This window comes from Protopterus annectens, chromosome 4.part0, assembly GCF_019279795.1.
Source record: "Protopterus annectens isolate FY-2018-M chromosome 4.part0, PAN1.0, whole genome shotgun sequence".
NCBI classification, from domain to species: domain Eukaryota; kingdom Metazoa; phylum Chordata; order Ceratodontiformes; family Protopteridae; genus Protopterus; species Protopterus annectens.
Genome location: NC_056733.1, coordinates 1,873,874,768 through 1,873,889,015, shown reverse-complemented (window position 1 = coordinate 1,873,889,015; position 14,248 = coordinate 1,873,874,768). Strand labels below are relative to the sequence as shown.

At 40.0% G+C, this 14,248-nt stretch overlaps 1 long non-coding RNA gene across 1 annotated transcript in view; it reads right to left on the bottom strand.

Annotated features, from left to right (window-relative positions):
• Positions 1-14,248, bottom strand: part of LOC122800203 — a 171,538-nt gene that overhangs the window by 156,274 nt on the left and 1,016 nt on the right. The gene's annotated exons all lie outside the window — the stretch shown is intronic.

The following is a 14,248-nucleotide window of genomic DNA, read 5'->3' as shown; positions in this document are numbered from 1 at the left end:
CCCCCCATACCTCTCAACCTTTTACAGCAAGAAATCTGGACAAAGCCTGACATAATGGGGGGAACAAAGGCCCAAAAATAGGGACACGTTTTAAATATTGCTCTAAGAAACTTAGAAATTTTCTAGAATAACAGGATTTGCTTTAGCATGCATTTTCTGTAGTATAAGAAGTCTGAAACTCAAAACAAAAAAAACAAAATCCTTGAACACCTTCTCAGCATGACAAAGTTTTCTTATTGGAGACCCACACAAATAAGTTAAGCGCTTTTGCCAGCTTAATCAGCTAACTTCATCAGAACAAAGTAAAAAATGCTATAATATTATATATATATATATATATATATATATATATATATATATATATATATATACTAGAATCAGTCATATGATACAATTTAAAAATTGAATTAAAGTGCCAAGTGCATAATAACATGTATACGAATAAATAAAAATGCATCCAACTTGTTAATAAAACACATGAATATGATTAATATTCCTACAAAAATTCATTCAGTAACAACAAACACAGGGAAGTTGATAGAAAACTAACAGCCTAAAAACAAGAAAAATGAAAACAGCGCAGTAATCAGGAATGTCAAAACAAATAAATCAAGACAAATCTCATCACATCATATCTTAGATGAGAGCAACTTTAACGAACTACTAAAATTCAAACTAACATTTAGACCAGGGAAAGTAAGTGCATCTAATCTCACTTGCCACCACAAACCCTTGAACTCAAGGTAGTCCTCCCAAGACCCCACCCCCCGCCCTAGGATCCTGTGACACTTTTTCAAGTACAAAAAACTTGAATTCGTGTCCAGGAAATTTGTCAATGTGTTTGAATAAGGCATTTGTGTTGGTGCCAATTCTAATGTCCCTCAAATGCTCGTAAATTCTCTCCTTGAGCCGTCTTTTGGTTTTGCCAATATAAAAACATTTACAGTTACAATTCATACACAAAGCCACGTAAACCACCCCTAGGGTGTAGTAAGAATATTTGCCCTTCAATCAAATAGTACTGTAATTAATTTTAACTTTATCTGAACATAAAATAAAATTACATTGGGCACAAAATCCACACCTCGTGGTGCCTCGGCCACTAGTAGACAAAATAGCACTAGTTTCCCTTTCCAAGAGATTTTTAATAGATGACCCTCTTCTAAAAATCACACGTGGCTCCATCCCTACTTTACTTAAGATGCCCTCTTGTCCATAAAAACATGCCAATTCTTCTTTAGAATACTGTAAATGTCATGACAATCAAGGGAGAATGCAGTAAAAAAAGAACAAGCATAATTCTCGTTGGCCTTAACAAATAGAGCAATCAGAAAAGTTATTCTGTGCATTGTTGTCTCCACTAAGGAGGGGTTTAAATTTACCTTCACACCTCTTAATTGAAACATCCTGAAAAGCTTCATCAAATCAACGGGGTATCCCCTAGCCAAAAACATTTCCTTCATAGTACAACCTTGGGTATACAAATCATCCTCAAGACTGACCATAAGCGAAATTCTAACATACTGGCCCTTCACAACCCCCTTCTTTACATGCTCAGGGTGACTACTCTGATAGTGAAGTAAATTATTACAATAAGTAGGCTTCCTGTACAAGTCATATACATTCAGCTTTGTCAATGTTCTTCTTAATGGTGACAGCCAAATAATTGATGTCAATTGTTATATAAACGTTGGTAAGCCTCAAAAAGTCAGCAGTTCCATTAATAAAAGTAAGAAACTCCTGAACATCTTTTTCATCCCCCTTCCAAACAAAAAATAAATCATCAATGTAATGTAGGTATAAACCTCATTTATGCCGAAAGGGGGATGTAAATAGATACTTTCTTTCCCACATGAGCATTACAATACTCGCAAAAATGGGGGCACAAGAGGCCTCCATAGCAACTCCACTTTTCTGAACAAAGAACTGCCCATCAAAATAAACAAATTGTATTGCAAAACTATTTCCATCAAAGTGACTAACACAGAAACCTGATTGTTGTCAAACAAGTAGCTATCATATAGAAATTCTTCAAACCAGTCCAGACCTACAGAATGAGAAATGACGTTGAACAAATTAACAACATCAATAGTAAGAAAAGTAAAATCCACATCATAAACTAGATTTTTGAGTTTACTCAAAAAATGCAGAGTCAACGCAGATATGTTCCTCAGTTTTAAGAACATTTCTAAGAATTGTGTCAATATATCTACCCAAAAAAATGGGTCATATACCCAGCTGCGCTGACTATAAGTCTCATAGGTGGATCATTTTTATCCTTATGGATTTTAGGAATAATAAAAAAATACTCGGCACCCTAGGAAATTTTACAGTAAGAAAATCAAACAAAGTTACATCAATTTGCCCCTGGTCAACAAGATCTTTAAATTGTAAATCAATTCTATAATAAGAAATGTTGACACAGTTCAAAGAAACATCCTCATAAATGGCTTTGTTTATCAACAAAATATTCATTCTGTTACTGTAGTCCTGTTTAGACATAATAACAGCTCCACCTCCTTTATCAGGTTTCATAACCCTCAGTGACTTATAGGTTCATAGGTAGGTACTAGGCTATCTGCCCGAAGGCATTTATAAGCCTAGCCAGAATGTGTTGGCATTCGCCATCCCCTTAGATTAGTTCCCTGTGCCTCTGTCCAGCATAGCCACTGAAGTGATCCCTGGGGTAAACTTTCGGTTTCCCATCCACTCGTCAAGGTTTCTCTTGAAGAGGGTTAGCAAGGAGCTCTGCCTAATGTAGATCAGAATCTTGTTCCAGAGCATGGGAAGTCTCTGGGACAGGAATCTATCCCTCCAGCACATCCTATTTATTGTTGTGGTGAGGTTTAGATCCCTGGAGCGTGTGGCTCGAGAGGATATGGTTTTCTTTAGGTGGAGCATGTCCATCAATTCTGGGTTGGACATGGCCTTATATGCCAGGCAGAGATCACCTGTGAACAGGTGGTATGCAACCGAGTACAGCTGGAGTTTCTTCAGTCGAGCTGCATAGGGCATCTGCTTGAGGTCAGTGATCCTCTTGGTGAGGTACTTCTGTGGTCTTTCCAGTTGTTGCAGGTGTCTTGTAAGGTACATCCCAAATGGGGCATTGTACTCTATAATGGGTCTGATGAGTGATGCGTAGAGGGGCCCTATGACTTCTTTCGATCTGAATGCAAACCCTTTTGTGATTTGGGGGCCACATAGAAGGATTTTCTAACCACTTTGGCAATGTGATTATCAAAGGTGAGGTTACTATCTACTTGGGTCCCCAGATCCCTTATTACTTCTTCAGTATTTAGGAGGCTACCACCTATGTGATAGTTTGTGGGTACTTTGTTTTTTCCAAAGGGGATGACTATGCACTTTTTGGCATTTAGCTTGAGGCCATGGTTTTGACACCAGGTACCTGTCTCAGTGAGACCCTTTTGGAGGATGTCTGTGTCAGCCGGAGGGTCAATTATAGCCCCTAGTTTGCAGTTGTCTGCAAACTTGGTCAGCCATAGTCCTCCTGTGCTTGCCTGTACCTCTGAGAAGTATATGCCAAACAGGAGGAGTCCTAGGACTGAGCCCTGGGGAATGCCACTTGTAACCGGTTTAGAGTCAGACCGGGTTCTGTCCGTGAGCCAGTTGGCAACCCATCTCGTGACATAGGGGTTTATGTTCAGGCTGGTGAGCTTGTCTATAATACCTGAGTGGGGAATGGTGTCAAAGGCCTTTGCGAGGTCTAGGTAGGCTGTGTGGACAACCTTTCCCTCGTCTATAGCCTTGGTAACTGTCTCAAAGAAGTCCACCAAGTTTAGGAGGCATGATCTGCCCTTAAAGCCGAACTGGGTAGGGTCCAGTGTTTGGAGGTTCCCAATGTCTATGTTAATGAGATCCATGATGATGTGCTCCATAGCTTTGCAAACCAACCTAGTCAGGCTTATAGGGCAATAGTTCCCGGGGTCCGTTGTGGCTCCACCTTTGTGGAGTGGAATAACTGTTTCTGTGCGCCACTTTGTGGGCACATAGCCTGTGGAGAGGCTGAGTTTAAACAGTGTGTTTAGGTGAGGGGTTAGTTCATCTTTGGCTAGTGTAGGATGCAGCCTGGGACACCGTCCGGTCCCACTGATGCTGTGTTGGCTTTGGAGGGGGCTGTTTTAAACTGATTGTCTGTGATTTCAGGGGCACTACATTCTTCTGGTATAGATATGGGCCCTTTTTGGGGTGAAGTTTGCACTGAACCTGTCTGCCAGGATGTTGGTTATATCAGTCAGTTCAGTGTATTTTGTGCCATTCTGCACTAACTCCGAGCAGATCTGAGAATTGCCACTTAGATTCTTGACATAGCTAAAGAATGCATTGGGGTTATCTTTGGAGTCCATGGCAATTTTTCTTTCAAAGCTAGCCTTGGATGATTTTATGAGGGAACGTAGTTTCTTGCTGATACTGATCAGGGATGTCTTCCCTTCTTGGGATTTTACTCTTTTCTGTACTAGTTTCCTCCTTCTATTGTATAGCTTGTTTATGGCAGGTGTCCACCAGACTAGTTTCATTTTCTTGGAGGAGTGAGTCTTGGTTTTGTTTGGGATAGCACAATCCATGCATTCTTGTAGGTGCCCATAGAGTGCATTAGTAAAGGATTTTGCAGCTTGGACAGCGTTATCCTTTAGTATGGGGGCTTTTAAACATCCCACCTCGGTCTTAAGTAATGTGAAGTTTGCTTTTGAAAAGTTTTTCACGGTAGTTTCTTTGACCGGGGGTGGTGGCGGAATATGGATATCCAAAGTGATTAGTTTATGGTCAGATCTAACCAATGAGGGGTTGACGTCCGGTGTGGAACACCGGTCGCCCATGTTGGTGATGACCAGGTCCACTATGTTGTCACCTCTGGTGGGGGTGTTGACCAGTTGATCCAGGGCGTTTGAGTTTATAAATTCTAGGACATGTTGGGCAAGGCAGTTTGTACTTGAGTAGTTCTCCCAGTTAATGTTTGGGTAATTGAAATCACCCAATATCAGCATGTTTGGTAGGAACTTCATGTTTCCCAGTGTTTCCAGGAATGCGGAGTGGGGGTCCTGGGACATGGTGGCTGATCTGTAGCAAGCTATAATTTGAATAGCAGTTTTGCCCGTTGTTAGCTGCACGTGGATGATCTCTGAAGCATCGTGCTGTACTACTAACCTGGAGGTGTGAGTATCCTTGATGAATATGGATACTCCCCCGCCTTTTGTATTTCGGTCCGGGTTTTGTGGCCGAAATGTATGGTATGAGTTGTAGCCTGGTAATGATGGGGTGCTCTCTGGAGCCTTAAACCAGGTTTCTGTTACTGCACATATATATCGATCTTCTCCATACTGAGGAGTGCCTCAAGTGGGTGCATTTTGAGGTTTAGACTTCTGGCATTGAGTAACATTACCCTCAGTTTTCTGTTACTTGTGCTATTTACGGCGGTGGATTTGTCTTTTGAGCCTTACCTAAAAAAGGCACTATGGGGGTGGCAAGAGCCTTGGCCAGTATTCGAAAGCCTAAGGGTGACAGGTGCAAGCAGTCTCCAGCGAAGCAGCATGGCTTGTCAAGCATGTCATCCCAGGCTGACAGACAATGGATCCCCTTACAATGGCACCAAAAGCTTAGCCAATTGTTGAAATTGATATTTTTTTTTCTCTAAACATAATTTCTTTAAAAGATTGTTCTCACTCGAAGAAAGGTTAGAAAAAACAGTATTTGTGTGACGGCCAAGCATAGCTCCTAATTCAAATTCACACAAATTTTCAAAAAGAACAAGTGAGTTGACAAGGGGGGGGGGTTGAAAATGCTTTTTTTTTTCTTCAAGATGTTAGTATTTTCAACATAAGCAACAGTATCAAACAACAATTGAAAATTAAGCTTCCTAACAAAGTTTTAAATCCAAAATTAAACTGACAAGGTTAGAACATTTAGCGGGCACATAGTTAAAGCCCTTACAAAGCAAATTAGCTATATTGGCATACAATGTCTGTGTAGAATAGTTGTACACGTAAAAATCACCTGCACTGTTAGAAAAAGTAGACAATGTCTCACCCAATACACACTGTGAATCAACAGGCTCAACATCCTCGTTACTCCAAACACAAGTCTTGTTGTAGTGAAATAGGAACAAAATCAAACCAGTCTAGTCCCACCTGGTTTGTTGCCTCCTCGAGTTTTGATATAAATGATTCTGGCACTGCCTCTGGCCCATGTAGTTCGTCTGTGGCCAGTAATTTGCTTGCCTTGTTTGATTCCGTATCCTTTCCGATCTTCTTAATGGTTCCCTCCCTAAAGGAACCTGGTTTGACAGTTCCTCTTCAGCTCCACTTCCTGGGGATATGGAACCACTTTCAAAATCATCATTGTGATTTTGCATATAATTGTTAACAGGCTTAGGATAAGCCAACCCAGACTGGTAGGCCTTAATGTCCCTTTCCAATTTTTTGGTCTTACATTTTTTTATTTCCATGGCCAATCTGTCCACTCTATCCAGCACACTTTTGTAAGCCACTACTGAATGCTGGAATAATAGGTAGTCATGCAACAATGTGTCAAGTTCTGGCAGTTCAGAGTGCAATAAATCAATAGATTTTTGGATATGTTTGATAAGGGGCTCCAACAGCTCAATACCTTATCTATCAAACATCGCTAAAAGTTCACAAGTGTAAAGGTGAATCTAAAACAAACCCAGTAGGGAACTTCCAGTGCCTCAACCCCTTTGGCACTTTTTCTTAATGCACTCTAAAAAATAGGCGTTTTCTATCTGTAGTTTTCTACATTTAGTGAACTTGTTTTCAGACAGTGAAAGAGACTGATGAAAAATTTCTCTTGTAGAAACTTTACTATTGTTGCTACAGTCAAAGGAAAACTCTTTATGCAACCAGTGATGAAAAGACTCATCACCGGTATTGTTTGCAGTAATATCGGCCCCATGTAAACTTGCCTGTGTAACCAGAAAAGGCTGTTCCGGTGGAATACTACTGTCACCCACTGAAGACTATGATGCATTAATCCTGTTAGCTGAAGGCACTTCCCTGTAAAGTTGTTGTAACAGTTGAGTCAATAAGCCAAGGTTCTCAATCGGGTCGTCACCCAAAGTAAACGTACGAGCATAAGAACTTATCCTAGGATCAGGCCAAGAACAACACAACAACGAAACCAGGAACCTGGTAAAGGCACAAAACAAGAAAACCAAAATCCTTGGACACCTTCTCAGCACAAAAAAGATATTTTATTGGAGAACCACACAAATAAGTTTAAGTGCTTTCATCAGCCTAATCAGCTGACTTCATCAGAACAAAGTAAAAAATTTTAACAGCCATATATATATATATATATATATATATATATACACACACACACACACACACACACACACACACACTAAAAAAACAGTCACATGATACAATTTAAAAATTAAGTTCCAAGTGCATAATAACATGTATACAAATAAAAATGCATCCAACTTGTTAATAGAACACAAGAATATGGTTAATATTCCTACAAAAATTCAACAAACACAGGGAAGTTGATAGAAAACTAACAGCCTAAAAACAACAAAAATGAAAACAGTGCAATAATCAGGAATGTCAAAACAAAATAAATAAATCAAGACAAAAATCTCATCACATCATATCTTATATGAGAGCAACTTTAACAAACTACTAAAATTCAAACTATCATTTAGACCAGGAAAAGTGAGTGCATCTAATCTCACTTGACACCACAGTTCCCTGAATTCAAGGTAGTCCTCCCAAGGACCCCCCCCCCAAGAATCCTGTGACACTTTTTCAAGTTTAAAAAAACTTGAATTCGTGTCCAGGAAACTTGTCAATGTGTTTGAATAAGGCACTTGTGTTGGTGCCAATTCTAATGTCCCTCAAATGCTCGTAAATTCTCTCCTTGAGCCGTCTTTTGGTTTTGCCAATATAAAAACATAGATCAGGCTGACGAAAGCACTTAACTTATTTGTGTGGTTCTCCAATAAAAGAACTTTGTCATGCTGAGAAGATGTCAAAAGATTTTGGTTTTCTTGTTTTGTGCCTCTATCAGGTTCCTGGTTTCATTGTTGTGTTGTTCTTAAGTCTGAAACTCAAATGCATGCCATTAGTGACTTTAATCCTTGGATCACCCCAATGAGTTGTCAAAAAAAAAAAAACAGATTTTATGAGGAACGGACCAAAGATATAAGGCAAAAATCTGGACATTTTGCGAAAATCTGTACAGTTGAGAGGTATGGTCCCCCTCCCCCCCACACCTTTAGCCACCAGTAATTTCTAAGAGGATTGCTATTTTTGATCAGAAGTCTTTTTTGTAACACGTTCAATTAATCCACTACCATCATTCTGAATCTGCACATCCCAAAGAGTATTCACTTACCACCATCATTCTGAATCTGCACATCCCAGAGAGTGTTCACAGAGTCACCACATGTTTGTTAGCTGAACCAGAGCCAATGTCTTCACGAAAAGCATTTGGTATGAGGAAAGAGGTGAAACATAAGAATTTAGGACACACTGGAATGCACAGTAGCAAGTAAGCTCCTAACTGGCTGTGATATCTGCAGTGCAAGCAATGCCCTGGCTGTGACATGTGCAGCAACAGAACCCAAGTTGTTGTTAGCCACTTACAAGGGAGCCTCTATAGTGTGCACCATAAAAAGGCAAACAATAAAAGATGGAGATCATCAGAGGCTTTATTTTTTACTTGATTTACTGAAATGGATTTGCTACTGTGACAGGATTTCTGCATTTACTGGATAAAAGCTGCACAATAGGGTGGAAAAGAAAGTACAGTTCCGCAAGCTGAATATATTATAACATTAGATGTTGGAATGATCATTGCTGCAGAAGCCATACATATATGGTTATATCCTACTAAGGATATAACGGCCACCCAGCTTCCAAAGCTTCAGGGTACCTTCCATGTGCCAAAACTGTCAAACAGCTCCCGCTGAGCTGACTAAAAGACAAGTCTGAGCACAAAGCTCCTCAGAAAGAGGGAGGCTGAGCCCTCAAAGGACTATACAAGTAACAAAAAAACAAATGTCCACACCCTGGCATAAAAAACACACCAAAAAATAAGGAGGATGGAGGGAGGGAACAGCTACTGCAGCAGTAATTATATGAGAATCTACTGTTATGTAAAGTTCAACTTACACAAATGTACTATGTTCACCATATTGATCACTGCTGCAGTAGTCTTAGCTAGCTGCATAGATTACCATAGTTAGCTATATTTGGAAGGTGGAAGGATAAGAATCCAGGAACCCCTGGAGAATGGTCCTAGTAAAGCTTGATCGGGCTCCAAAGAAGAAATCAAGCTTATAGTGGCTTGTAAAAGAATGCACAGAAGACCAAGTAGCAGCTTCTAGAATATTTCCAAAAATACCAAGACCAGACAGCCGAATGGAAAGGATTCCAACTACTAAATCCAAACTGGAATGTGACCAACGAAGGCAACCAAATCTTAGTGTAAAACACACTTTTCGCTTTCATCTGTAACCAGACTTCCTCAGAAACAATACAAATAATGAAGAACCATAGCATCTCGGGTCTATATCACATTGTCGAACTTTTAAAAGTTTGAAGGTCATATGGTCGGCACCATACAACTGAACTTTTAAAAGTTCGAACATTTCAACAGAGATCTCCATACAGTGCGTAATGGGAAGATTTCCCTTTCTGCACTGTAGTGCGATCTCGGAGTTGGTATATTTAAAGAGGGGGGTGTGGGGGTGCAGAGGGGCTTGTCCCCCTGCTTAAACTGTTCAGGTAGTTTTTTTTCTTTGATTTATTACATTTTCAAACTTTTAAAAGTTTGATCATATGGTGTCGACAATATAACATTCAAACTTTTAAAAGTTTGATTATGTAATATAGACACTAGCATCTCTTATATACTAGAATATTTCTAGAATCCATTTTCTAAAAAGCTACAGATTAAGCCAAGGCCCTGGTAGAGATGGCTTTGACCCTACCTGGAACAAAATTGTTATGGTGAGTATAACACAAGATAACAGACTTACAAAACCATTTGGAAATAGCCTACTTTCACATAGGTTGTCCCTTCTTCTTACCTTCACAAGAAATAAACAATTGATCTGAAAATCTGAGAGATTTAGTTCTGTCAAGATAGTACCAGAGTTTCCTGTGAACATCCAAGGTATGGAGTATCCTTTCTCCCTCATTTTTAGATTCAGTAAAGAAAATGGGGAGATGGATAGTTTGGCTTAAAGTAAACTTTGACACCACTTCGGCATAAAAGAAGGATTAGTTCTCAAAGAAACCCCATGTCCATATGGAAAATGAGGTAGGGTTGATTCACCATGACAGCCTGCAAAGCAAATACCATTCTTGCAGGGGTCAATCAATAAAACTTATTTCCGTGTTAAGAACGTCAAGTCAGCAAGATTACCTGGTTCAAATGGAGCAAGTGTTAGCTCTTCTAATACAAAATTCAAGATCCCAATGAGGGGTCATCGGTTTACTTGGCAGCCTCTTATGGAAAACCCCATTCAAGAATATTTTAACATGAGCCTGCCTTGAAAATGGAGGATCTAATGGAAAACATGCTAAAATGCCTGATAAATTAACCTTGACAAAAGAATAAGAAAAGCCTTAGGACAGTAACTTATACAGAGATTGTAATAACAGAGAGTAACTAGCCCCGAATGAGTGGCAATTATGTCATTGGCACCAACAAGAAAATCTTTTCCATTTGCTAATATATGATTTTACAGTAGCAGGCTTTCTTGTCACCATTAGTATCTGCTGCATGTCCTGAGTAAACAGGTGCCTAGAGGGGATTAAAACCTTATCATTCAGGCAGCCAATTGATGTTAGATTGTATCAAGCACCCTGTTCTTGTATGATTAGACCCAGTTTGTAAGGAAGCTTATGGGAATTACCCCTGTCCACTTCCAAAGGAAAGAAGAACCACAGTTGTCTAGTCCAGATGGGAGTCACCCCAATGATCTTGGAGGATTCCTTCTGAATCTTCAGCGGTATCCTGGATATTAGTGTTAAGGGTGGTAAAGCACACAGGAACATTGCTATCCAAAGAAAAGGCATCTGTCTTCCAGGCCTTCTTGAAGAGTTCTGGAACAGAATCTTGGCAGGTGATTGTTCAAAGACAAGACAAAAAGGTCTACTTACTCCCCACAGATGGGTAAAATGTTGAAGACACCCGATCTAATTTCCATTTGTGAAGGTCTGTCTGGTCCTGCTTGCTTCCCTGCCAGATAATTTTGCTCTGATGGAATGTAGGATGCCAGTAGAGTGAGACTGTGGAATCCCAAGCTAAAATGGCTAGACTGCAAAGGGGCTACAGTCTGGTTCTCCCTTGCATGTTCATGTATCACATAAGTGTGGTATAGTATGAAACCACTTTGAAGAGGTACTGGGGTGCAAAGTGAGTTCAGAAAGTTAACCGCCTTGATCACGGCAATTCTCCCCTAGATACTTACGTGCTTGCATCTGTCCTTTGTGTCCCACATCCCTGCATTTTATCCCTCCTGAAACTGCTCCCCAAGCAAAGTCTGAGGCATCTGTGGTGACTGACTGCTTTGGAACAGGGAGGAAAAGGGGGATACCTGGATTTAAGGATATTGTCTCCACCAGTAGATTTCTCTTCTGACAAGCCCCAATACTGGGATCTGGAAGACAAAGGGTATTGATGCTGGGACCAAAATGATTTCAGATACCCCTGGATTTTTCTCATGTGGAGTCTTACCAAAGGTATCAAGAAAATTATAGATGCTGTAAGACCCAATACCCTGAGGTATTCTCTTGTAATGATCAAAGTTTGAGTGGAAAATCTTAGAAATAGATCTAAATAAGAATCTATTTTCTCCTGTGGGAGAAAAGCTCTGATCTGAGGTGCCTAGCTGACATCCAAAGGACACAATCCTGTGTGAGGGAGTCGAGAAAGACTTTTGACTATTCTCTTGGAATCCCAGCTTATGTAAACGATCTCTCACTCAGGAGAAAGATTCCTGACACTTTGAAAAGGACTCTGCAAAGATACATTGTCTAAATAGGGAAAAATGTAGACACCCTGTACACTGCAATAAGTTATAACTGGACCTAGATACTTTGTGAACACTCTTGGTGCAGTGGATAGTCCAAACATTAACACAGAAAACTGATAATGTGATCCAGATATACAAAACCTTAAGAAAAGTCATCTGAAATCTGGACGAATAGGGATGTGATGAGAAGCATCTTAGAAGTCTAGTGTTATCAAGAAACTGGAAAGAGGAATAAGAGGTAACAAGCTGTAAAGTGACATCATTTTGAATTAGGGTACTATCACAAACAGGATAAGGAAAGAAAGATCCAGACCTGGTCTCTAATCATTTTCTTTCTTTGGCACTAAGAACATCCTTGAATAAAAACCCTTCCCCACTTGGGAAGGAGGAAATGGTTCTATCAGTCTTTGAGGCAGCATCTGATGTAGAACTGGTAGAAACAAAATAATCTGATCTGGAGGATAATGACTGACCCCCTGGAAAGAAGGAATTCCCTCCACTGCCATCTGTATCCCTGATGAATGATATTCAGAATCCTATGTTGCCAATGAGAAAATGGAGATTAAGAGTTTCTGTAAGAAAAAAGGAGGCCAGGGTGAGAGTGGGTCACAAGGTCTCTTGAACAGTCATTCAAACATATTGGACTGTCATTGATTTTGGGAGGCTACAGAGGTCTTTTCAGAACTATCTTGCCATTCCTTTTTAAGCTTCTGTTTACCTGAATTCTGTTGGGACTATTTAATCTGTTTTCTGCCAAAAATGGAAGAGAAGGAAGAAAATCCCTTGGACAATTTGTAATAGAAGGGCTGAAAAATCTTGAAAGTCCCTAGATCTGCTTGTCTCTTTCATCACACTTTTTTGATACCCTCTACAGCAGAAGGGCCTAACAGTAAATCTCTAGCCAGGGAAGAATTTAAAATCTCGTTTTAACATCTTTTGGAAGGTTCTCAGAATTGGCCACGCAATCCTCCTTGAACAAGTACCAGTGGCCACAGCCCTGAAAGAAATATCAGCTGAGTCCTACACACACTGCAAACAATGAATAGTAGCCTATGCAAAAGAAGAAACTAAGTCACTTAAAGCAGATATTTCCTCACAAGATGAAACTTCAGATAAAACATTCCTCATGCTTTCACAATTTATCAGAACAAACTTTAAAACATGAACCTAACAATTCATAACTCTGAAAAGCAAAGCTTTAGAAGTTTACATTTTTCCCATACCTATCAATAATTTTCCCATCCTTATCAGAACAAGTAGAATTGGAATTAACTAAATGCTTAATAGCAGTGGAATCAACTAAGGCTATAGCTGTTGAGTTGTGTTTGGAAAAAGTGTATAAAAATGTAAAAATGTAAAAGATGGAGGTATTTTATACATTCTATCTGCCTTTTTTGGGCCAGCTGGGTGACTACCAGAAAAAATGCAGGCAATAACGCACACATCCACTAAAGTGGATAAATCTGGAAAATGGGTATAGGTTCTGGAAAATCCTTCTGTAATAACTCATAGTATTTTCTGAAGGACTGAGAAACTTCAGTGTTCTTCCACTGAAAACAATGGTACATTCTGGCAATAGTCTCCAAGAAAAAGAAACTTCCACAGGGAGATACACAGACTAAGCACTCATCTGATTCTAAATCAGAGGTAAAAATCCTGAATCCGTCTCCGCATCTTCCTTTTCAGATTCAGCATCTTGAATCTTTTCAGGAAAAGAGTAATCCCTCTTTCTTTACTAGGAACTGCTTTACAAGAAGGATAAAAAAAACAGAATTAAACTCTGAGCCAGACCCAGTAAACTACTCCTGTATAGGAAATTTTAGGAGGAGTAGATACATGCACTTGGTTTTCTCTTTCTTTTTGGCAGGAGAAATTAGCCAGCTGTGTTACTAATGGCAGCAGCTGCTTTCCACAGCACAGCATTCTGACACCACAGGAAGGCCTTCCCTGTTCCCTCTGCCAATACTGGCAAGAGTAGCTCTCTTCTCCCACCGAGGGGACTCCAACATCCACAGAGGACATGGCTAACTGCCTGTCTATAGTGGCTGTAAGTGCTGCACCAGAGGGATATGGGTAAAAGATGAGTGGTCTGAGGTACAACAATGCCCAGAGCAGAGTTACTCAGCTGCGGCTGAGGAAAACTGCTAGCCTGCTGTGGTGGCAAAAGCTGTTCTCTAATCTTTCGTAGGGAAGACAAGCAGCAAATACAGGTAAAACTACCAGTCC